The following is a 25,867-nucleotide window of genomic DNA, read 5'->3' as shown; positions in this document are numbered from 1 at the left end:
GTTTTTGCTAAGTCTTCTATGACACTGTCACAAAATTCTTGATGCTGTTGTAGGAATGTTAACAGTTCCTTCTCCAATGCTATCAGAGGTAGATTTGTAAGTCTTTCCTGCCCTTGCGTGTTGCGTGCATAGTTCTTAATGTTTTTCAGTTTTTAAAAACTTCGTTCCACTGACGCACTACTTGCTGGAATTGTTAAAATTAATTCACATAACTTTGTCACTTCACTATATGCCTTCTCCAGCTCATTGGTTTTGACGAAACGCAGAAGATCATTGGCCGATTTATGATGCATGTCTTCCGACAAATATGTCACAATTAGTTGTGATCTTAAAGCACTGAAGTCAAAAACAGCAGCATATGTTTCTCTCAAAGACTGAAGTGCTATTTCTGGAAAACATGTTGTGTATTTTTGAAAGTTCTTTGCATTGAGTAACTCCAGAAAATGCAGGGACTCCAAATTACTGAATCCTTCTCTCAGTTGCTGTAATATTACTTCGAATATTTCACAATACAGACATTTATATTGCATTTTGCAATCCACACTACCGGCGCTTTTTTGATGTTTTGTTGGTGGTTCTTGGGCTTCACGTATTTTATTCCAAAATTCCTCAAATGCTTCTCTCTTGTTTTGCAGAACTCTTTCGAATTCCTTCACTTTATCTACACAATAACCAACGTCAGAAGCTTTAGTCTGCTAAATATCATAAAGGGTATCCGTAACTGGGAAATACAGGCAAATACTTCTAGTCAGCCATTGTAGTAATGAAGTCACCCATTGTACTTAAAATTCCCCGAGCTGCTGTAAAACATTCTTGACCCCAATTCTCTTTGGAGCTGGAAATAATTTCGAAAAGGTCCATAAGTTCTTTCTTGTGCTCATAGATCGTTTGAACAAAATTGTAATTCCAACGTGTCTGTGAAACATGGGGCAGTCTCTTTTGTATCTTTACATCTAGAGCGTGGGTTCTCTTCATAGATGTAGAGAAAAATGCAGCAATTCCATTAAGGGTTAAGAAAAATATGCGATACTCTCTAACTTGAGATGCTGCTTGAGGGAGAACTAGATTCAATCTATGAGCAAAACGGTGAACAAACAAAGCCTGTGGATGTCTGTTTTACTCTAGTTGTAGACCGTTCAAATGACTCGCCATCACAGTTGTGTAATGATATTGTGCAGTTTATTGAAAAAAAAAAAAAAAAGAAAAGAAAAGAAAAAAAGATGAATTTTTCCATCTAGGTACATCCTTCATTTGTAGAACATGTTTACCAGTTGTGATCCTGAATCTAAAATGTTCATTTAAGAATAACAAGACAATTTCCAATTCCAAAATAATTTTAGGTCAAGAAAAGAAATCAAAACTAAAAACAGAAAGACAAACAGGTACTGTCCTACAAATGAAGGATGTAAAAGTGAGAAGAAGGGGCCTATATAAGTGGTCAAAGAGATATTGAAAGGGCTTTTTGCAAGGGAGTGTAAGGCAGATTCGTTTAGATTATTCGTTAGGCTGCTCATGGAGATAGTTTCAAGCTCTGGATTCAAAAGGGACAGGATGGCGAAAATATTCCTTTTGTAAGTTTATCCTTTTTATTAACAGCAATATCTTATCAGAATAGAAGCTCACATAAAGACAGAATGGCAGGTCTCCTGCTAATCATGATTTAAAATGATAAAATAGTTTTCTTATTGTAAATAATTTTATGGTAAAGGTCATGTAAAATTTAATATTCAATGACCTAATAAAATTTCATTATTTTGGTAATGGAAGTCATACTTTTCATAAACGGCTCCTCTAAATTTATATAAGAAGTAAAAGTAGTTAATATAAAATACAATTTAACAATCTAAAACACTATGCTACCTTAAAATTCGTCTCCTCTTTAACAAAATTCTATTTTTTCTAGTAAAAGATAAAGAAATAAATAAAGAGGGATGAAACAGTTGCACCATCATAGCTTTGCGTGACCAACTTTTCTACACAGTTATATTCTTTCATGAGGTCACTCAAGGCTTCAGCTGTCCTATTCTCCGAAATATTTAAAAATCTAGAAAAACCTTTTGTGATTTCCTCTTCTACTATAACGTATCTCATGACTACAGAGAGCTGAGCCAAACTAGCGACGTCTGTAGTTTCGTCTACAGATATAGCTATAAACTTTGTTTCTTTGGTTTTTTTTTTTTAATATGTGTCATCATAACACTACTGATTGATTCAATTAAATCATTTTGTATAATATTTGACAATCCAGTGAATAGTGTTCTAGTTTCTACGAATGTTCTCACAAGGGAACCTTCCAAAAATGATAGTTGCAGTGAAAGATGTGACCTATGCCAATTGAAAGAGCTGTAATACAGATGAGCATTCCCAAAAAATTAGCTGCCCATAGCAATAGGTTCAAGAAATATAAGGGGTGGAAGTTCGGGAAACAGCAAGGTTGGACAAGGGGGAAAAAGTGCAAATTCCGCAAAAAAAAAAGGGGGGGGCACGGCAAAATACAATGCTGACGAGTGATGTATAGAAAGACTACTTGCCACAATAGGGAACAAATGAAGGCCACCAGTGGGATTAACAGTGTTACCAACTGCAATGAAAAGTACATGTTTTGCGAAGAGCACTATATGAAGTGAGTGCAATATTCAGTGACAATCTGCCATGTAGAACATAAGATATGACGTGTATAATCAGTGGTACAATCTAACAAAAGAGAATAGAAAAAAACAGAAGTACGAAAAATACGAAGTTGGCCATAATGCGCCATATTTGATCACGAGCTGTGCATATTAGAACGAACAAAACAAGAAAGCACCAAGTATGCAGGAAACCGACGTACCTAGAGTCGAAAAGAAAAACGAGTTCCATAGTTGGCATCGCTGGCCATGAACATCCAGACAAGTCTAATATAGTTAGGCCACTCGCTTCACAAAAAGAAAATTCCGGCAATAGGCATCACTCGGAATGCATCAATGCTAGAGTGATTGAAATTGTTGGGTTGAGCCAACAACCGATAATAGAAGTAGTGAACATTATGTCATGGTTGGGTCGTATGTGGGAATATACAGAGTGACCCACTAAACTTTGTGACCTTAAAGATTTGCGAAACGAACAAAAATGTGACGGATCCAGTTGTGCAGGAATGTACCAATGTCAGGGGGTGATAGAGGTCTGTGAGAAGCAAGTGCCCCCGGATCCCAAATAACTTTTTGGGAATGCCCAGGAGCCAACTTCAAACTTTCAAATGGCAACAGGGACCGAGTGGTACCTCTCTCGATAGATCTTGGAATGTGCAACAACACCTATAGGAAACATTTGCTATATGAAGCATGTTTTCAAAATAGCCGCCACAAATATATGTTGTGTCTTAACATGGCATCGAACATTGTGATCTCAAATTGTTGCGAAGCGAAAAGAGGTGTTGCAAATCCAATTGCACAGGAATGTACTCTTGTCGAGGGCCAAGAAAACTTTGTAAAAAGCAAGTCCCCCAGTGCCCCCATCATAAGGCTCGAGGGGTCAACTGCAACATTTCAAATGAGAACAGGGGGCGGATGATATTTCTCTGGATAGATACAACACCGCCTATAAGAAACATTTGCTATATGAAGCACGGGTTTTAAAATGGCCGCCAAAACTGCACGTTGTTCTTGTCACCGAAAAGATATTTTTGGCGGCCAATTTGAAATCCCATATAGTAAATATTTTTGATATGCGTTGTTGCATATTCCAAGATTTATCGAAGGAAATATAACTCGACCGATGGTGCTATTTGAAATTTTGAAGTTGGCCCCTGAGACCCTATGACGGAGGACTTGGGGGCACTTGCGTCTCACAAAAGTTTGTCGCCCGCTGACATGCATACACTCCTGCACAACTGGATGTGTCACATTTTTTTCGCTTTGAAACTATTTCAGTCGCAGAGTTAGGTGGGACACTCTGGATATATCATATAGGCGTTGATAGTACTGCAGAGAGCAACACACAGCAGATCAAGCCTTTGATTATGTTTGTTTTCTACAGGTGTGGATATGTGATAGGAAGACCACCAAAGGTTCCGACACCTCTAGAGTACTGTTTCGAGACATTCACAGGCGATTATTGTACCATGTGTGACGGATTGGTAGTATTCCGCTGTGCTCACTGCAAATGTATCTTCTGTTTGGACCATTGTCTCATCGAACAATTGCACGTACAATTTGGACGAGCATGTACAAATGATGCGAAGGCTAATGCCTGTTGCCGAAATTTTCTTTTTGTGAATCGAGTGGCCTAACTATATTAGAATTGTCTGGATTTTCATGGCCAGTGCTGCCAACTTTGGAACTCGTTTTTCTTTCCGACTCTAGGTACGTCGGTTTCCTGCATAGTTGGTGATTTCTTGTTTTGTTCGTTCTAATATGCACAGCTCGTGATCAAATGTGGCGCATTATGGCCAACTCCGTCTTTTCCGTATTCGTACTTCTGTTTTTTTATTTTCTTTTGTTAAATTGTACCACTGATTATACACGCCATATCTTATGTTCTACATGACAGGTTGACACTGAATATTGCACTCACTTCATATAGTGCTCTTTGCAAAACATGTACTTTTCATTGCAGTTGGCAACACTGTTAATCCCACTGGTGGCCTTCATTTGTTCCCTATTGTGGCAAGTAGTCTTTCTATATATCACTCGTCAGCATTGTATTTTGCCGTGCTCTCCTTTTCTGCGGAATTTGCACTTTTCCCCTTGTCCAACCTTGCTGTTTCCCGAACTTCCACCCCTTATATTTCTTGAACCTATTGCTATGGTAATCTAATTTTTTGGGACTGCTCATCTCTGTTATAGCTCTTTCAATTGGCATAGGTCACATCTTTCACTGCAACTATCATTTTCGGAAGGTTCCCTTGTCAGCTTCTCATCGTACTGACACAACAACTTGACAAGCTCGACATAATTTCTTCTGTTACTAGAATCAGATGATTCATCCTGTTCCCTGAAAGCCAGTTCTTGTTTACCTAAGAAACACACTTCCTCTAAAAGTTTTTCGTCATTTTATGCTCTTTCAAAAAATGTATAGGGTACTTATATTAGTGTAGAACTAATACCGCTTGAGTGTGCGAAACTGATCACGGCGCGGCCCAAGAGTGACTTTCACACAAACGGTAGATATTAGCAGCTGATGATAATTAATATATATATATATATATATATATATATATATATATATATATATATATATATATATATATATATATATATATATATATATATATATATATATATATATATATATACAGTGTAAACCTGAGCGTCAAGGGGGGGCTATAGCCCTCACCTTGGATCCGCCACTATATATATATATATATATATATATATATATATATATATATATATATAACCTTGTCTACCTGCAAGTATGTAATCCTGATTATTAAGTCTGTCTACGATCTTATTAAAAATATCCAATTTTAATATCAATTGAGGGGCTTTTCGGAAAATATCTCTCGTCGAAACAAAATTTTTCTGAAGAATGAAAAGTGAGCTTTCTCTAGTACACAGTATGAGAAACTGAAATTATATTTCCTGATACGTGTATATCTGATATCTTTTAAAACATTCACAAACATGCAGCTTTATATTCATTTTTCTGAAGAAAAAAATCGACAAGGGTTGTTTCTGCTAGAAGTCCCTCGATTTATGTACTACAATGGTACGAGCGAAATAGAGCAGGAACTAGATTTCCAAATTGACTTCAAGAAAGAATGACGAACAATTTGCCATCCACGTTTTTTTATATATGTATATTACCACCTTTCTCGCTTAATACTTACTGTAACGGTAAGAAAAAAGAGCAAACAGTAAGATATGCCACATACATTTATAAATGATCAGTTTCTAAACTGTTAAATCTTATTTACAGTAGCACTTGCCTATTATTAACCCTAGATTACAAAGCCTCATTTTTTGTCACGTCGTCACAAAGCCTTCGTAATTTTTACGACGCAATGGTTTCTTATATATATCTACTTGATTTTTGTATATTTTCAAAATTTAAAAATTATCTAGGATTTAGTTGTATGTCTATATCACAAATATATATATCTTGTTTGTTTACGTCCAGTGCAGGGAAAATAAAAAAAAAAATATTTTCGCCACATGTGTATTTGGAAATTTAAAAAATATGGTGCCTGGAGAGGAAAAATTGAATATGAACTTTTTTTTTACTTTCTAACTATATTTTGTAAACTAGAATATATAAGGTAAAATAAAAAAAAATACACTTGAGTATGGAGCAAGAAAACATGTTTAGGTGGAACCGTAAATATCGTGAAGTTTTAACACTGAAAAACGGAAAATTTTAAATATTTCACAGTAAAAGTTAAGAAAGTTTTTTTTTTTTTTTTTTCAGTTTGATTACAATGTTCATATAAAACTGTTCACATAATATTGTTCAAATAACACTGTTCCGACCATTAGCATTTGCATATCTTTAGTCTGTATCGCAGTTTACACAGCAGATTGCTCTTATGTTCCCCACAAATTGCATTGTGACAATGGTTGCAGTAATTGGTAGTCATTCTTTTCTTGGCAGAAGGACAAAAGGAACAGATTTTCGTTGCACCTGCAGGGCAGCGACCATTCGCATTTACAGGTTCCCAGATTCTCGGAGATCATAGTACTAAGTTTCTCTGCAGTGACGGTGTTTGCAAGCGAGTTTTCATGTGTGGAGTTGTTAGTTCCATGCACAGTTCTTTCATGGAGATCTTGCGTTGTTTGTGTGTTGTGGAAGAACCATGTACATGAACCATAAGTGTCAGCGGCAGGGGTGCGTCAGCGGCGGATGGTACAGAGTCAAGAGTGGCGGACGTGGATGTTGAAAAAGAGGGCGTAACATTAGATAATGGGACAGAAAAGGGACAATACACAGTTTCTCTCCGTTTTCTTTTCGTTCCTGAAAGTGATCCTTCAGCAGATGACTCTTTAGAATCCAATGCACTTTCACTACCATCTAATGTATAATCAGGGTCGGCGACTGTGTCATCCATGTCTTCTACTTCGTCATCTACTTCATCTTGCTCTACTTCATCTTCCACCCCTTCATCACTTTCAACAAATAATGCTTGATGTCGTTGTCATCTTCGTTGTCATCATAATCTGACAAATCCTCATTCAATAACTGTCTTATGCGGTCTATTTTCCGCTCTTCTCCATCTCCCATGACACTGACAATATATATCAACCCAAAGAGCCACCACTATGTACACACTACAATTAGAACAACTTGTAGAGTAAAATTCTAACGTAAAATAAAAAAAGTAACGTAATCACAAAGCCTTCGTAAATTTTACGACGCACTGCTGAAATGAGGCACATACATCCGATCTACGCGACTGCCAAACTAGAAATGACATCTATCGGCTATGGTAGGAAGGTACTGGGGAAATGGCAATGCTCGGAAATGTGGTTTTTAAGTTCTATCGTTTTTGCAAATGGCGCGTCGTAAAATTTACGAAGGCTTTGTAATCTAGAGTTAAGATTGTGTACAGTTGCTATAATACAAAAAATCTATAATAAGAAACGTAATAGAAGGAAACCATATGCTTAAGGAATCTCTACACAAGGGAACAAATTATTTAATTTCTAGAATTTGTTCTCAACAATGTTAAGCCACTCTTATATCTTAAGAAAAGACAATAATTCAGAATGAGACAACTATAGACCTATAGTTATAATCCCTGTAGTAGCCAAACTTGTTGAAATTTTGCTCAATGGTAGAATAGGTAAATATTTTGAGAGTAACTCATTGTTCAGTAGCCCCCAATTTGGATATAGAGAAAGATTAGGTACAACTAAAGCAACAACTTCTTTAGTTAAAGATCTTTTAAACAGCTTAGAAAGAAAATATATTTTTTAAAGTTATATTTTATGACTTGTCAAAAGCGTTCGATACGATATCTTATAAGATTATTTCAAGTAAATTAAAATATTATGGTTTTCAACATGATGCGTTAAACCTTATTAAATCATACTTATCAGACAGATATTAAAAAGTACGATTCCATAATTCGAACTCCAAATACTTGCTAGTAGGTTCTGGGGTACTACAGGGGTTCTGGGTCCCATTTTATTCCTTATTTATATCAATGACCTTCCCAAAGTAGCTACTATTCCCGCTGAAGGCTATCTTTTCACTGATAACTTTGGAGTCTGTGTAAGTTCTAAATCAGTTGTCGAAAGAGAACAATCAACCCAAGATATAACAGCTGTAGTTGAGAACTGGAGTATTGCAAACTAATTGGGCCTTATGCAGAATCGTTTAGTGCAATACTAAAGAGTTCGACTAACATAGGTTTCCTGCAGTAATCAGACCTTTAGTATGACGCTAATCTAACGTGAAAACGACTCTGCATAAGGCGAATAGATTTTAAACCTAAGTGAATTACAAGATCTTGATGTTACAAATAACAATCTAGATTACATAGAAAAGGATTCTAAAGTTAATTATTTTTTGGGGGGAGGGATTTGAACTTGATTCAAAATTAAACTGGTACAATCACATTGAAATCACGGCAGGTAATGTAACCATTGTTGCCAGATCCGAAGATCAAAAAGTAGAGTGTCTGTGCTCCAAACGTAGCAGATTTGAACTATATGTAGCCCAAATATATAGAAATGAATTATTTGGCAAGTAATGACTGGTAATAATGATATAATTTTTAACATGAGCTGGAAGATATGCTGGACATATTGCAAGAAATTGTTGACGAAAACAGTTCTAGACTGGATACAGCGAGACAAAAACAGCCTAGGAAACGCCCGCATACAAGAAGGTGTGACGAAACCAAGAACAACTGGGGAGTAACCTGAAAAAAAATGCCCCAGATAGATAGTTGTCAAGAAGGCTTGGAAAGACCTTCATCCAACAGTAGATTGATAATGGTTGATTATGATTATGATGATTTTATTATATGTGGAACTCAGAGGTAAATTAAACCAAGTTAATTTCGTAATTCTACAGGAGAAGCGAAAAACCGTTTCCTTAAGTAAGATCTATAGTACTGTTTTTTACTTATACTAAGTAGTTACGAAGTAGTAGGATGTTTTAGACTTATATTATTACAGCACTAGAAAGAACATAGTCTATTAAAAAATTATTCTTAACTCAATTTCGACCAAAAAATGACTTAGCATAGTCTACTTCTAAAGTTCATTTATATATATATATATATATATATATATATATATATATATATATATATATATATATGAACTTTAGAAGTAGAATATGCTAAGTCATTTTTTGGTCGAAATTGAGTTAAGAATAATTTTTTAATATTCTATATATATATATAGTCCACATATATATATACTTTTACTAGAAAAGGTATGCTAAAAATGGATCCAAAATTTAACGAAAATGGTACAGCGAAAAAAAAAAAATATTTTTGACCTTTCAATCCTTCATATTGCAGCAAAACTACGAAAATTAACACAAAAGAAAATTAGAAAGTTCAGAATTACTTGTTTTGGCGAGGGAGAGAAAATAGATACAAATAGCTTCGCAAGTAATTTTCAATCAGTATAAAATTTCAACGTAATGAACGCACGATTAGTTTTCTCGAATAAAGACCACATGCACCGCTGAGAGCTCAGGTAACCAACTAATAAAAGCTATACTATTTAACAAACAGCTTTTTTTGTGTTACACAAACCTAACAATGTTTTGTGATTTTATATATGAAAAAAATGTAGCGTATTTTAAAGATATATAGTCCGCAAATAATTAAAAGTAGCCCAAAAAAGTAGCATGTCGCCTAACATAAAATTTTTGTAGCGAGAGTACTTGAAAAATCTCCCAATTCGCTACTTGTAGCCAGGCCGGTAGCCAGCCCAAAATGTAGGGGGGGCCCGGCCTAAGTTAGGGGGGGCCGATCTAACTATATTATAGTTCATCACCATATTATAGTTTATTTGCAAGCCTACCGTGAAAATTTTAAGGGGGCCCGCGAAAATTTAGGGGGGCCGCCCCCCAAACCCCCCTGGATACGGGCCTGCTTGTAGCAAAATCTGGCAACACTGAATGTAACAAAGAGTATATACATGTTGAGAAAATTAAAAAGTTGCGTTAGTTTGAAAATCTTAAGAAGAATTGTTTACTTTGCCCAAATCCACAGCTTCCTATCATGTGGTACTATTCTTTGGGGTGGATCTAGTAACACTCATAAGCTTTTAGAGCTGCAAAAGAAAGCTGTCAGATTGTTATGTAGTCTTCTTTCTCGCAGTTACTGCAAACCTAGCTTTAAGCTACTCAAAATGATGACTCTTCCTGCTACTTTTGTGTTTCAATGTTTAATGTGTGTAAAAGAAAACAGAGATAACTACCCTGAACATTCCAGGTATCATTCATATAAAACAAGATACAGAAATAATATAATGAATACCAAAACACAAAAGAGTTTCATTGGCACATCCGCAAAATTATTCAACTCTCTCCTTAAAGCACTGAGAGATGCCGAAGTAGGTACTTTTAATAAAAGTAAGCTTAAATCACTCTTATTATATAATTCAATATGTGATATAGAAGAGTTTTTCAAAATTACAAAGTAGTTAAATAAGACATTCCTCATTTTGAGATTTAAAAAATATATAATGATAAATAAATAGAAGTATATAGTTAACGGATCATCTCCAAGTTTCAAGAACAATATAGGAGAGTGAAAACGTTTCAAAATAGAAGTGACGACATGTTTTGTTTGTAACACGGATGGTTTTAGAAAACTGAAAACGAAAACAATCCTAGTTCCAACTTTCAGTTCCGTGAAAGGTAGAAATGAAAGTGCAATGAAAGTACTATAAAAAAAAACCTTAGACAATTTAGTCAATTCGTTCAAAGATCTGTCAACCACACGCCTCCTAGTGTCTACTCGTGCTTACTCGAGACAGGATCAGTGACTTCGGAAAAGTGTTGTGCAGCACCTGGTTGCAATGGACGCTATAATAATAATGTAAGTACGCTATCAAGAACTCTGTTAATAACTTTAGTGAAAACCACATAAGACAGTCCTAACGTGTAAACGAGAATGTGAACCTCTCAAGATATCATGATACTATTATTCATTTTATAGGCACCTTGATGATGGTTAAGTTTATATTAACTTTGTAACGCATAATTGTAATAAATTAGTTTTCTTTATATCATGCCTATGAAAATAAGTTACTAGCTCTATACTACCTCCCTCAATCTTAGTCAAAGTCAATCTCAATCAATCTTATTTTTTTAAGTATTTCTTATAAAGTGACAAATAACATAGAATTGAAGAACAATGAGAAAAATGAATTGACATGTGTAGTAGTTACCTATAGTATTGTGCTGAAATCGCTATTCTTTATATTGCATTGGAATCATAATCGAGAATGTATATATATTAGAATATGTATTACAGTTATATCTAACAAGGGACATCACCCAATTGTCCGGCTCCGATTTCAATGAAATTTTTATTGCTGATTAGAGGACATGTATTCATTACTTGTGATGATAGAAATTTTTGCCATGGTGCAAGTTTTCTATTTTTTAATAATTTTTAAAGGTTGGGATGTGGTTAATAGAGATTACTACAGAAGTCCCTTACTACCCTTTGTAAACGGAGTGTTAATGAAAGAACAACCATGTGGATACGTATAGGGCCTAGAGGGAAGTCGTATGGTACGTATGGCCTTGACGGCAGCCATCTTGAAATCTGCCATTTTTAATTAAAGTCAAGTTTTTAAAATAGGAATAGGGCAATATGACACATAATTTTGGGCTAGAATTTAATCAGAAAGACAATGGTGAAGTTAGTTTTAAGATGCGACCATTTGGTGAAAAGTTACAGGTATATTAATTGTTTATACTTACTGTGTGGGTAAGTCCCTTACCTCCGCTTCTAACCCGCGTATTAATGATAATAAGTGGATAATGGTTTCGGTAATACATATTATGCCTAGAGGGAAGTAATACGATAAGGGTATCATTGACGGCAGCCATTTTGAAATCCGCCATTTTGAATTAAAGTGAAGTTTTGAAAACTGAAAACCATAGCATTTGGCACCACATTTTAATAGTAAATTTTCCCCAAAAGCCAATGGTATGCTTATTTTTGTTCTATAGTTAACCAATATGAATTTATGACTCTTCTACTGTGCACGAAACGTCCATTATTCGATCTTTCAAATTTTCAACTCTCCTAATTTTCATCGCATGTTTTAAGATTCCAACTGGCACTTTGCAATTGTTTCCATGGCTCATGTTTTCTAAATTTATTTTCTTTTTTTAAGAGTTGCGATTTGTCAGTTCATGAATAGTGTTGGGATAAGCATCCAGCAATCTTTCTGAAGTTTGAAGACTTGCCATGTAATTACTAATTTCATAGGCAATGTAATTATTTATTTCCTATACCTGCCCTTCAAAAACTCGTTTACTGACATGAATCATCGCAGAACGAAAGAACTCCAACTTTGCATTCAGACAATACCGAAGACGTAGCTTGTAATGGATAGTAGATGAGACGAGAAATAAGTTGAAAATTCACTTCAAAAAAGGAAACGAAATATGATTGTTGTGTAAATCAATGGTCTTTTGTTTTGTTTTATATTAATTTGTTTATTGTATATTTATTTATGTATTTATTTTCTATGGCAATATTTTAGCTAGTCAGACAAAAAAGTAATTCGTTTTCTAACGATTGTTGTCGATGGTTCATGTTTGTAAGATTTATAATCAGTATTGATCAGGAACTCGTTTAAGTTACATCTCTTTATAAACAAGTTACCTGTTTTCATATTTTGTTCACGGTATAAACAGTGTGTTGGGAACAGTCATATTATGTCTCTTTGATATTTTCTATCATTGCTGCTGTTCCTTTAAAGTTATAAAGTCGTATTTATTTTTTTAAAAAATACTGTTTGTCGTTTGCGCAACATGTAGGCTACATTTCATGATAATTTTGAGTTCTTGTTACACCAATTTCTTATAATTTCATTTGTATTTCTTTACAGCGCATAGGTCCATAGGTACCTCATGTACTCTGGGTTAAAATAAATAATTACACTGCCTAGGAAATTAATAATTACATGGCAAGTCTTCAAAATTCAGAAAGATTGCTGGATGCTTATCCCAACATTATTCATGAACTGACAAATCGCAACTCTTAAAAAAAGAAAATAAATTTAGAAAACATGAGCCATGGAAACAATTGCAAAGTGCCAGTTGGAATCTTAAAACATGCGATGAAAATTAGGAGAGTTGAAAATTTGAAAGATCGAATAATGGACGTTTCGTGCACAGTAGAATTAGTCATAAATTCATATTGGTTAACTATAGAACAAAAATAAGCATACCATTGGCTTTTGGGGAAAATTTACTATTAAAATGTGGTGCCACATGCTATGGTTTTCAGTTTTCAAAACTTCACTTTAATTCAAAATGGCGGATTTCAAAATGGCTGCCGTCAATGATACCCTTATCGTATTACTTCCCTCTAGGCATAATATGTATTACCGAAACCATTATCCACTTATTATCATTAATACGCGGGTTAGAAGCGGAGGTAAGGGACTTCCGCACATAATAAGTATAAACAATTAATATACCTGTAACTTTTCACCATATGGTCGCATCTTAAAACTAACTTCACCATTGTCTTTCTGATTAAATTCTAGCCCAAAATTATGTGTCATATTGCCCTATTCCTATTTTAAAAACTTGACCTTAATTCAAAATGGCAGATTTCAAGATGGCTGCCGTCAAGGCCATACGTACCATACGACTTCCCTCTAGGCCCTATACGTATCCACATGGTTGTTCTTTCATTAACACTCCGTTTACAAAGGGTAGTAAGGGACTTCTGTAGTAATCTCTATTAACCACATCACAACATTTAAAAATTATTAAAAAATAGAAAACTTGTACCATGGCAAAAATTTCTATCATCACAAGTAATGAATACATGTCCTCTATCAGCAACAAAAATTTCATTGAAATCGGAGCCGGACAATTGGGTGATGTCCCTTGTAAGTGTAAGACCACACTCCATATATTTTAATTTCTGATGCTTTTGTAAATATCCTATATATATATATATATATATCCAGGGCCGGATTTAGGGAGGGTACACCGGAGCACGTGCACCCCCCTCCGTCCTGAATGTACAGTATCTAAAGTGAGAAACTGGCAGTGGAAATAGCAATACTTTCCTAAAATTTCATGTCATGTTTCCGTTTCGGCCTTAAAAGAAAGCAGTTTTGCTAAACACAATGATTTAAGTCAGTTCCTCATACACATCACAGAACATTTCTTGTACAGAATTTAATGTAGATTATTTTTTGTAATAACATATTTTTCTCTAAAATGCTTTCCATGCGAGATATTTACAAAAAACTAATTTTTGGCGCCATTTTTCCAAGATGGCGGCTAAATCCGGGATGGTAGAGTAGTGCAAAATTAGTATGTTGTTACAAACACTTATATAAAGAAAATAAAATTTGTTCCAGCTTTCCACCTTTTATTTTCCTTATTCGACCCTAAATCATCCTTTATTGACTGGCCTATTAAGCGACATCAGGTGAGAGAAAGTGAAAACAAATTTGTTCTTTCCCCGCCGCCGTATACAGATGAAAGAGCAAAAATACTCGGCAAAATGAAGAGTGGTGCAGGGACTGATGAGGTATGTTTTGCTAATTTATCTTCTGATTTTTATTTTATTATTTTTTTAGAGGTGTGCAATTTAACAATATAGCGCCTGGTATCATTATCAGTAGGATGTGCAGTGTAGTTACGTATATGGCACAAAAGGGTAGGATTTCCTACGAGATATGTCGTAACATTTTTTCCTAAGATATTTCCTAGGACTTAGCTCATAGTGTATAGAAAGCTTTACTATTTATCTTTTGATGCGACAAACGTACAGAGGAAACTTTTGTTTCCTTCCTTTCCTCCACGAACTTGATTAGACGTCCAAACTTTCTGTGTGTAAGTATAAGCATTCTTATAAGAAAACAAACACCTGTCTTCTTGTAAGAATTGTTATTGTAAATCATAACATAGCTTGGATGTCTAATCAAGTTCGTGGAGGAAAGGAGAGAAGCAAAAGTTTCGTCATTAAAATAAGTCCATTTTATCCAGAACATCACACAAGGTCATGAAATAATAATTTATGTTGTGTAGTATTATTCTTCAGGTTGACATGATTTAAGGGGCTCTCCAATTACCTTGACGACCGACATGGTAGGGCTGAATGTGGAAATGGCTATTGACATGAAGTATATGCATATCGAAAAGTTATACATGTATAATAAGTCTGCAAATAATAATCCATCCTACATTTTTCTCAAGTCTTCCTTTGTTGTCGATGTACAGGTGATAAGGAATCGATGTACAGTATAAGGAAGTCTTTCAAACACATTCGCAAGGAGAATTAAACACACTATTATTATGATTATGATTGCTTTCTTGCCTTAAACAAGTTTGTAGCGAGAAATGAGAAAGTACAAGTATATATAACTTTATTGATTAATTCTGTCAAAAGATTTGAAGAATTGGAAAGCTCTCGCTCTATCCAGAATCAACTTTCACAGTCGACTGAAAGAATATTATCAGTGTAAATGAACGTATGGCTTCAGATGGATTTGTCCTAGGTATTGCTGAAATTTAAATTGTATCTAGCGCTATGTTGCGAAAAGCATCAACCATTATTGTTATAGTATTTGCAACAGTAGGTTTAGTTCTGGGAGCTAGAAACAATGAAGTTGCGAATCTTGGAGAAGTTAACCATGAACATTTAGCTGATGTTTTTAATCTATTATTTAACACTTGGCATATATTACGTTGTCGAATATTTATTACTCACGATGTAGCTACAGGTATGTTTGCTAAGTGTATCTTTGGTGCATATTATATATATATATATATATATATATATATATATATATATATATATATATATATATATATATATATATATATATATATATATATATATATATTACTTCATTAATACAATTCGTATTTTATTAGGAAGTAGAAACTTTTGAACAATATTGGCTCATAGGGATTAGGATTGCCACCTTTCGAAAGCAAAATGAAAATGTAGGAACAACGCAAGACGTTAGTGCCTTTGTGTGTTGGCGGGCGGGGGAAGAAGATATGTGCAAGCCGTCTTTTTCCCGTAATAATATAAGTCTTTGTAGCGAAGAGCGAAACATACTTAGGTCTATTAGTTTCTAATTAATAAAAGGAAAGTGAGATTTTTAAATCATATCGGCCGTATCATATAATATACAATATAATAAAAACGTGCCAATTTAAAAACTATTAAATCTATGAACGGACTATATGTTGCCGAGTACTTTGCTACTAGCCTGCCTGCCTTCTACTGTTGTGTGAGATTTTCTCTTACTAGTTTGAAAGCTCTATATAAGAAACGTGGAAACTAAATTCGAGTAATACAGTATAACCTCGTTAACACGAACTCGTTTAAGCCGAACACTCGCTTAGGACGAACAAAATTTCGGTCCCGGCATCGCTGTATGTTATCTTATAGGAAGTTTTATCGGTTAGCACGAATTACGAACTAATTTTTAGTCCTTTGAGTCAATAAAGGTTTTGATTTAACACGAACTTTCAATCCTTTGTTGTTGTTTTTTTTTTTCAGATCATTTTTCTTAATTCAGATTTCACTCCAGATTAGTTTTGTCATACAGTATTTATACAGACGAAAATTGCCTTGTATATAAGAGAAAAACCAGAAACAGGTACCTATCCTCTCTTATGAGGTGTTGATTCTGTCCTCCGTCAAGGGCTGAACATGCAGGTGTTTGGCAGACGAGCTGGCGACAGCTCGAGACAAAACATATTCTCTCCCCTGTAACTCCAAACTGGCGACAGCAATCATAAATACCTTTCCGTTACTAGCAGTACTCACCCTGCTAGCGGAGTTATCAATTTTATAACTTGACCTGGATTTTCTGCGTGGAAACCTTTTTTTTTTTTTTAATTTCTAAGATAGGATAATAAACTTACTGTAGTAGTTTCACTTTTCAGAGGATGGTACCGAGACCGAAATTAGTCTCGATCTCGATCTTAACTCAAATTTGAGACCGAGGAGTGCTTTTCGAAATCTAGACGAGACCAAAACTCTCAGTCTCGTCTCGATACAATTCTGTGGATGGTATCAAGACTGAGAATAGTCTTGGTCTCGTCTCGAATTTGGAACCGAGGCGAGACCGAGACTACTCAGTCTCGTCTCGATACCATCTCTAATGTTTTCTATGACATACATAATATACTGTAGTGGTATGTATAGTCTGTATACTGTAGTGTGTATGTATGGAGAAAATGTATTCGAATAATAAAATTTGGGTCCCCGGTTAACACGAACTCCTCATTTTTCAGTCCCTTGGAATTCGTGTTAACGAGGGTTTACTGTAATAATAATAATAATAATAATAATAATAATAATAATAATAATAATAATAATAATAATAATAATAATATGCAAATAAGTTTCATTTCAAAGAATGAAACTACAATAGACTTTCAAATTATTCGAATTCAATATTCAAACGAAATAGTACTTTTACAATCTACCAGGCACGTACACAAGAATTTATTTCGGGAGGAATTCAAAGCTTGTGGAGGGTTCAAATTCAATATGAGAACGAATTATATTAAAATTTGTAAAATCGCCTCTAAAACTAAATTAAATTTATAGAAAAGTGAAGATTCGGAGAGGGGGTCCGGATACCCATGACCTACCCCGTGTGTATGTCCCTAAAGGAAGATCAAAGATAGAACCGGTTATTGTGACGCTAAATCAATTTTAGAATGCCATTATTGATTATTTCTGACTGTTTTGGATCCATGGAGCTTAACATTGAAGCCGAAGCCGAAAGTGATACTTGGTCTCTGTCACTTCCTGTTGCAATAGAGGAATAAACTCAGATGTAAAAGTCTCATTAAGGGGATGAAATACATGATGCAATTTGATTTCTCCAGACGGAAAGGTATAATACAGGATTATGACAAAGGATTTAATGATTAAGGATTATCACAGAAACTTCATATGTTGTTGTTGTGAGCAAAAATGCTAGAGAATGTTATTTAGAAAAGACTTACCGACGCGACATACACCAGGGAACTCGATTCAGCCTTTCTGCTGTCATTTTCCCAGGATACTTTGCAGTCGGTCACGTCACGTGGAAGTATCGCCAAGGATGTTATAAAATAGAGAACCTGCCCATACCACAAAATCGTGAAACCATACCTATCCTGTGATTGGTAATTGTCTCACCTGTGAAAGGTTATTTCGAATAATTTCTTCTCACTCCTATTAATACACCAATACGCAGTGGCGGCGGTTGGACGTTAAAAGTGAGGGGGCAAGACATGATCTGAATATTTGTATATAAATGTTAGTTTTCCTGGTTGTTTCTAACATTTTGTTTGACGAAAGGTTTTATAACTAATAGGATACTATATTTTCAGTTAAAATACCGTATATCGTATATAATAGTTTATTAAGTAAATTGAGAAGAACAACGCAAGTAGATACTAGCCCTTTGTACTCTTAAACAACGAAAGTGTAAGAAGAGATTTGATTCCTTGCTCATGAACATCTTAAAATTCTGTCTGGAAAATTGTGTGATCAGATTATTTAATAAATTTGCAAAACAAATAAATAGAAAGGATAATATTAATCATAGTAATGAATAATGATGCTTGTTTTGCAAAAGTTGTATTGAAACTGAGGATTAATGAAAAACTTAATATTTAATTCCACACATGATATTAAATGTATGTTATTACTCTTAGAAAATGAAAGACAGTAAATACTACAGGCATATGCTACGACATTTAAAGAAATATTTGCTTTTGCAACTTCTTGAAATATGTTCGTTGCCATTAGATGCAGATTTCACTTTCTTGGAACACATCAAAACACAACAATACTTACAATCCACACTTCAGTTATACAAAATAAACTTAAAACCTAGAATTATGTTCAATTTACTAAATTTTATTGTATATACACTCGTACATCCTTAAACACAACACTTCACTCGTATATTACACTACAAAACAATGGAAAAGGTAGAAGTTGTTTCTTATCACGCTCTTTTTAATCGATATTCCTTACTTTAGAAGAAGAAAATACATTTTAGGAACTGTCAATTTTTGAACAATTAAAGAATAACTTGTGAAATAGGCCCTACTTTTTTGCATAATGTTGTTTCGATTAGCTTCAAAGCGGCTCACTAACATATCGAGCCCTTGTAAGAAGAAATGAAAGTATGCTGAAATTGTGCTCCAATAGGTTATTTTTTGGGGTTATTTTCTGTGGCGATTAAAACGCAATTACTGTAGCTTTCTTTACTCCACGGGAAGACAACCAATACGTATTCACGCAACAGCAAATATTATATGGCAGCATTTTTTCCTATTAATCAGTAACACATACAAAATCGTTACATTTCCAAATGAAACTATATACATTAATTGGTTACTTAAAAAAAGTGCGGGGGCAACTGCCCCCCTTTGCCCCCCTAATCGCCGCCCATGCCAATACGTGCAACATATAACCATTGTATAATATAAATCTGAAGCAATAACTTAAATAAAAATTAATGACAGACACGCTACATGTCTACATACGAAGATCGAGTCTACATATATGGCGGTCATTCAGTTACCTAATAGGATGAAGATACATATGAGCAGATCCTCTATTTTATAACATCCTTGGGTATCGTGAGGTATCGTTCAAGAGAAAAGTTCTTCCCCTAGACGTCACGAACAGGGAGCCAATCAGAACGCTAAACGCGAACTGGGGCTACCTGTTATTTTATATACCTTGATGTACACGGCGAGAGTAGCCAAGGTTGGAAATCCCTGTCGGTAGACAACCTTCAGAGTTGAATACTGTACAAGGGACTTATAAACTGATCCAATATTAATAATCTAACACAAAATTATGTAAAAGATTATAACCTAGTATCACGTTCCGTAAATGTAGAGTTTTGCCGTAGAGTGACCTCACTGCTACAAAACATAAACACACTGATAATGTTTTGATTCCTTTATTTATAGTCCAGGCAAATTAGGAAAAATGGGGGAAATAATTTATAAAGTTTTGAAACGTTTGAAAAATACTTCTAAGGAGTGTACCTGTAAGAAACAGAGAAGTTCCCACCCGTAGGGGGGCGCGGTCCCCTCCCCCTCTAAAATACATTTTTTACCTTCGATTTTTACGCAAAACCGTTTATTTTTCGAGGAAACCTGTTATTACAAAAAATATTCGTCGTAAAATTGTGCATAAAAAGGACCTATGCATGTTTTTCGTGAGGCGAACCGTTTTCGAGATATTTTAGTTAAAAGAAGATTAAAATTGTATTAAAGTATGAATCAAAACAGATAAACGCAAAAATGGAAAGGAACAGGTGCAAGATTGCAAGTCACCCCTCCCAACCCGTTCGTTCACTCACCGCCCCTCCTCACCACAACCCTACGAATATAAGCATGATAGGATTCTAGTGGGATTTGAACTCTGATTTAGTAGGAATGCATTTGTTCCTGTTGTCAACACTGCTCCTGTCTCCTTTGTTTACCGGTTTCCAATTAAAATGAGCGTGTTTATGTCGTGTGCTTGTGCAATGCAATCTGTGTGGGATGCTTGGGGTCCCTCGTTCGATCCCAGCTCGTGCCGTGTGGACTTTGTGGTGGATAAACACCGTACTCGTGGGTTTTCTCGGGATTCTCCCGTTTCCTCCCATTTTCTTCATTCCACCATTTCACCCATCTCTCATCATCACCGTCTCCTTTAGCCTAACCGGCATAACGGTGGGACGTAAAACTTAAAGATTTCATTTCATTTCATTTCAATCTGTGGGACAGTTAATTTTATTTTTCTCTTCGTTGTGTTTGTTTATTCTATATAATAATAGTGGGAATGAACTGTTCTCTAATGTAGACATTCGATTAGGAGGCTTTCACTCGATAATGTCTTTTCTGGGAGCAATAGTGTACCTAATGAAAGACAGTGGACTTTTTCAGTTGTTCGAATTTCTCATTCCCTGCTTCTGTTCTTCATATGCTTTCTGGTCATGCATACGCAAGAGCAATTCAGGCTCACTGTGCTATTAAGCGCCCTTTCCACCATAATAATGGAAGAAATATCAATCATGGAGGAGGAGAAGAACTATATTCAAGATTGTCTTTCTAACTTCAGTGGAAACGGTCTATCCTTCTGCGATTTGGAAAAAGACCAAGTTATAGAAAAACTGAGAAAATAACTTATTGACAAAGAGGTAAAACGTCACAGTTGTGGATGCAGTACTGCGAGCTTGTCATCCTGACATTGCATTTCATCCAGGCAGAACGGATGGGTAATTGGGAACTCCATATACAATGTGTAAGATCTATGCTCCCAATCTTCCATGCAACTGGACATTTTCCCTATGCTAAAGCCTGCCAGTTGTACCTCCAGGACATAGGTAAGTTGAAAGAAACCATGAAACCCGGGGAATTTGATAAATTTACCAACGAAGGTTTTTTCCCCTGTTCGACGTTCTGATAAAAATTGGTGCGGAGTATGGACCGACATGGTAATCGAACAAACCCTTATGAAGAACTTGAAGAGTGTTGGGGGTGTTTCACACGAAAGAGATTTCACTGGCAGTGTGTTGAACAGATGGATTTGTGTTTTGCCAATAGTCCATCACATATGTGAAGCAATAGAACAGTTCTACAATGTACATTCTGTATCCAGTAATCAACATGTTGAATTGAGAAGTGGGAGGATAGCAATTGATGAGAAAATTCGCAAAACATTTTGTTTCTGGTTGCAACAACACACTCCATTTGTGTACAAGGAACAGTTATATTCAGTAGCATCTGGATTGGTTGCTTCTGAGGACGTAAACTGCTACAGAGCTGTGTCAGTTGGTGAACAAGCACTTCAAAGAATAGGAACTGCCTTGAAGAAGTTTGGTTCTCTGAGACTTAAGCGTTGCAGCATGGCTAAGACAATGTCAATGTCAACCAGTTCTGTCAGAGTTGATCAAGATGTCATTGAAGTTGATATAACTAAATTATTTCAGAGAATATTGTGCACGATTCATTCACCAGATGATTTGAAAGATTGTTTCTTATATGAACTTTCTAGTGTACCTATGTCACTACTTGATAGCAGTGGGTTCATGAGAAAAAACAAAAATCTTCACTATACATTTTTTTCAATCAAGTACCTGAACAAAATGTTAACAAAAATGAAGAAATATATTTTGTTATAGACGGAGGGTTTCTCATCCACCATGTCGTGTCGCCCACACATGGAACATTTGCTGTCATTTATGCAGCCATCGTTTCTTATATTCAGAGACATTATAATGTTGCGATTGTGTTTGACGGATATTCTGAAAGTTCACCGAATATAAAAACTGTTGAACGTCAAAGGCGATTGATGAAGCGAACATCACGAGACATGTTCTTTAATGAAGATACAAAGTGTGTTGAATTTCAGTCCTGTTTATTGCATTTCAGAATCTCAATAAATAAAGAAAAGTTTGTTGCACAAAAACTGGAGAGTGTTGGCATTGAAACTAGTATTGCGAAAGATAATGCAGATGTTGAAATTGTCGGAAAAGCAATAAATGCATCACAATTATACCGGCAAGTTGTAATTGTCGGCGAAGATGTTAATCTTCTCACGTTACTCATAGCTCTTGCTTCAGAAGACAAAGACATTCTCATGATGAAGGAAGGTAAAGGAAACGTCAAAAACAGGTGCTACAGTTACATAGCTATACGTAATTCCACACTTATCCATGACTGCAAGACATCGATCCTGTTCCTCCATGCAGTAAATGGTTGTGACACCACCTCTGCTATGTTTTCGAAAGGGAAGTTGCAGACCGTCCAATTATTTAACCGATCTTAGCATTTTCATGACATTCCCCGAGTATTCAATGATCCCAGCTCGACTCCTGAGGCCATTGAGAAAGCAGGAGAAAAATGTATCCTTTCTTTGTATACCAAAACAGGAGAAACTACTCTTAATAAAACATTGAATGATCACATATTTCACTGTTTTAATGTACTTGTGGGTCAGGCAAGCAATGCTGTCATGCTCTCACGCTTGTCACCAAGGGTGCCGATTTCTCTGTAACTTTGGGAGGGCCCATTCATAAAAAATTACATATAGCAATACATATAACAAGAAAAAATACATATTTATAAAAATACAGGGGGACTCACATGAGCTTTGGGAGGGTGATCGGCACCCTTGCTTGTTACCCACTATTGGTGCAGCCTACTTCCATTCTTATCGCGTATATCTGGAAATCCAGATGTGGTTGGGGCACATATCGGACCCCAGAATATGGGGATGGAGGGAATCAAACTCATCCCTCCAATTCCCATGAAGCGAGCACCAGCTCTTGGAAATATATTATTTCTTATCTTATGCGGCTGCACTCAAGGTTGCGGAAGAAAATGCAAGTGTGTGAAGGCTAACTTACGATGCACAGCAATGTGTAAAAGCTGTCGAGGTCAAAGCTACGCTAATACGACTCCCATTGACTTCACGGAAGATTTCAAGGAAGACTTTCCATAAATAGTTATGATTGCAAATTAGTTAAGGTATATAACATTGAACATATAAATTGTATTGGAAATTCTATTGAGCAATAAATGCCAGTTCCAAAGGGGTTTCACATTTTGGCTTTCACAAGAAACATACATAGGACCTTTTTTTAATGCAGAATTTTACGACGAATATTATTTGTAATAACAGTTTCCTCGAAAAATAAACTATTTTGCGTAAAAATGGAAGAAAAGGTAAAAATTCTTTTGGAGGGGGTCGCGACCCCCTATGGCTGGGAACTTTTCTGTTTCTTACAGCTACACCCCTTAGAGTATTTTCCCGAAGTTTCAAAACTTTATAATTTTTTTCCTCCGTTTGCTACTTTTTTGACTAATTTACCTGGACCATTATACGCTATTCTATATCCCTGTGAGAGAGTGATTCACTTACTAAGATAATACAAAATCAACAAGAATACACATAATTAGAGTAGAGATTTATACATTAAGAGAACATACCTATTCTTATTCTCATAACCACTTTGTGGTTTTCATAAAAGGAGTGTCGCAACCATTAGCCATGTACTATAAATTGTATTAAATAAAAATAGTTTGCTCTAAAATTGTCGTGATTACAAACTAAGCTGTAACTAAAATGACGTAGGTATCCAGCCCGAAATCGACAGTGTTAAACAATACCGTTATACAGTTATGTAACTGTGAATATGAAAAGTAGAGACGCCAGGAATGCCCACACTTATTAAAATTAGTTTCCAAAATAAACAAATCTAAAAACAACACTTGTATTAAACAAAATATAATATTAAACTGGAGTTTAAGATAGTTCTTTCTATCCTGACGCCTGGGGCCGCGGTGGCTCAGTGGTAGAGCGTTCACCTCTGGTATTTGGGGTCCCGGGTTCGATCCCAGCCCCCGCCAAGTGAACTTTGTGGTGGACAAACACCGTGTGCGTGGGTTTTCTCGGGGATCTCCCGTTTCATCCTACTTTCTTCATTCCACCATTTCATTCATTACTTATCATCACAGTCTCCTTTAGCCTAACCGGCATAACCGTGGGACGTAAAACTCAAAGATTTCATTTTTATCCTGACACCATCTTGCCTCGAACTCGAGAAATATTAGAGTCCAAGAATAATATCAGATATATGTTTGTCTGCACAGATTTACAACGACCAACCTAATTAGAGTATGCGCAACCTTCTGTGGCACTGTAAGTCCAGTACAAACATTCTGTAGTACTTCGTGCTCATTCCAATTTCCAGTGAAATTTGTATTTCGTGATGGGTTGAACTGTCTGATCTGAAAATTTCAGGGAACTCAGCAGCCGCCTGGAGGAGTAGAATTACATCACGTAGTTCACACTTGGCGGGAGCTTCGATTCAACTCGATATGTTTTAAAGCTCAATACTCCATAACATTGAACAACAGAGTTTGTCTTTTGGTATGGAAGAGGTACTACCTGCAATGAACAGGTTTGATTTATCGGCGTTTCGCCATCTCACGTAGATTTTCCTCTACTTCAAGTCCTAGCCTTAGCCCTTCCACAATGACTATAAGTTTTATGATCTAGAAGTGGCTTAACGGAGTTTGATAACAAAAACCAAAACAAAAAAGCAATAAAAAATCGCTAGTACAATAATATTACACTGTCTTGTTTTACAGGCTGGAGTGATACATATTGGATTCAGAGTTTCGCCAGAATACTTGCTACCAAAATAGAAACAGGTTTTTTAACCGAAAAGTCAGTAATAAAATTTATCAAGTCCGACATGCTAGTGATTGTGAAATACCACGAAGTACTTTGGACAATATTAAAAGAGGAAAACAAGATGGTAAGTTGAAAGTTTGAAATAGCAATTTTTTACAGTTTAAGGAGTTTTCTTCTCATATTTGAGGTAAACATTATTTGTTAGGCAAGCTACACGATATGTAAACTTTGGTACATATTTAAAGTTACTCGTATAGTCTGTCCTAAAATACATTCGAGGCTAAAACTTACTTCTTCGTCTTTTATTGCAAACACTCACTCTTATTCTTGAAAATATTATCGAATTTGGTATATGGTAGACCCTAGATCGACTATCTTGACTGTTCTTTAATATTTTAGTCAAATAAAGGAATAGCATTTTTTATAACATTGGAGGTATCTCTTTCCTTTTCCATCGTCCTCTGAATAGAAGATAATATTGTAACCATATAGTTCAGCTCATCGAATATTAATGAAGAAAATTTTAACCTTTTAAGTGAACCT

Source organism: Thermobia domestica, chromosome 1 (assembly GCF_964235325.1).
Source record: "Thermobia domestica chromosome 1, izTheDome1.hap1.1, whole genome shotgun sequence".
NCBI lineage: Eukaryota > Metazoa > Arthropoda > Insecta > Zygentoma > Lepismatidae > Thermobia > Thermobia domestica.
This window is presented reverse-complemented; position numbering follows the sequence as displayed.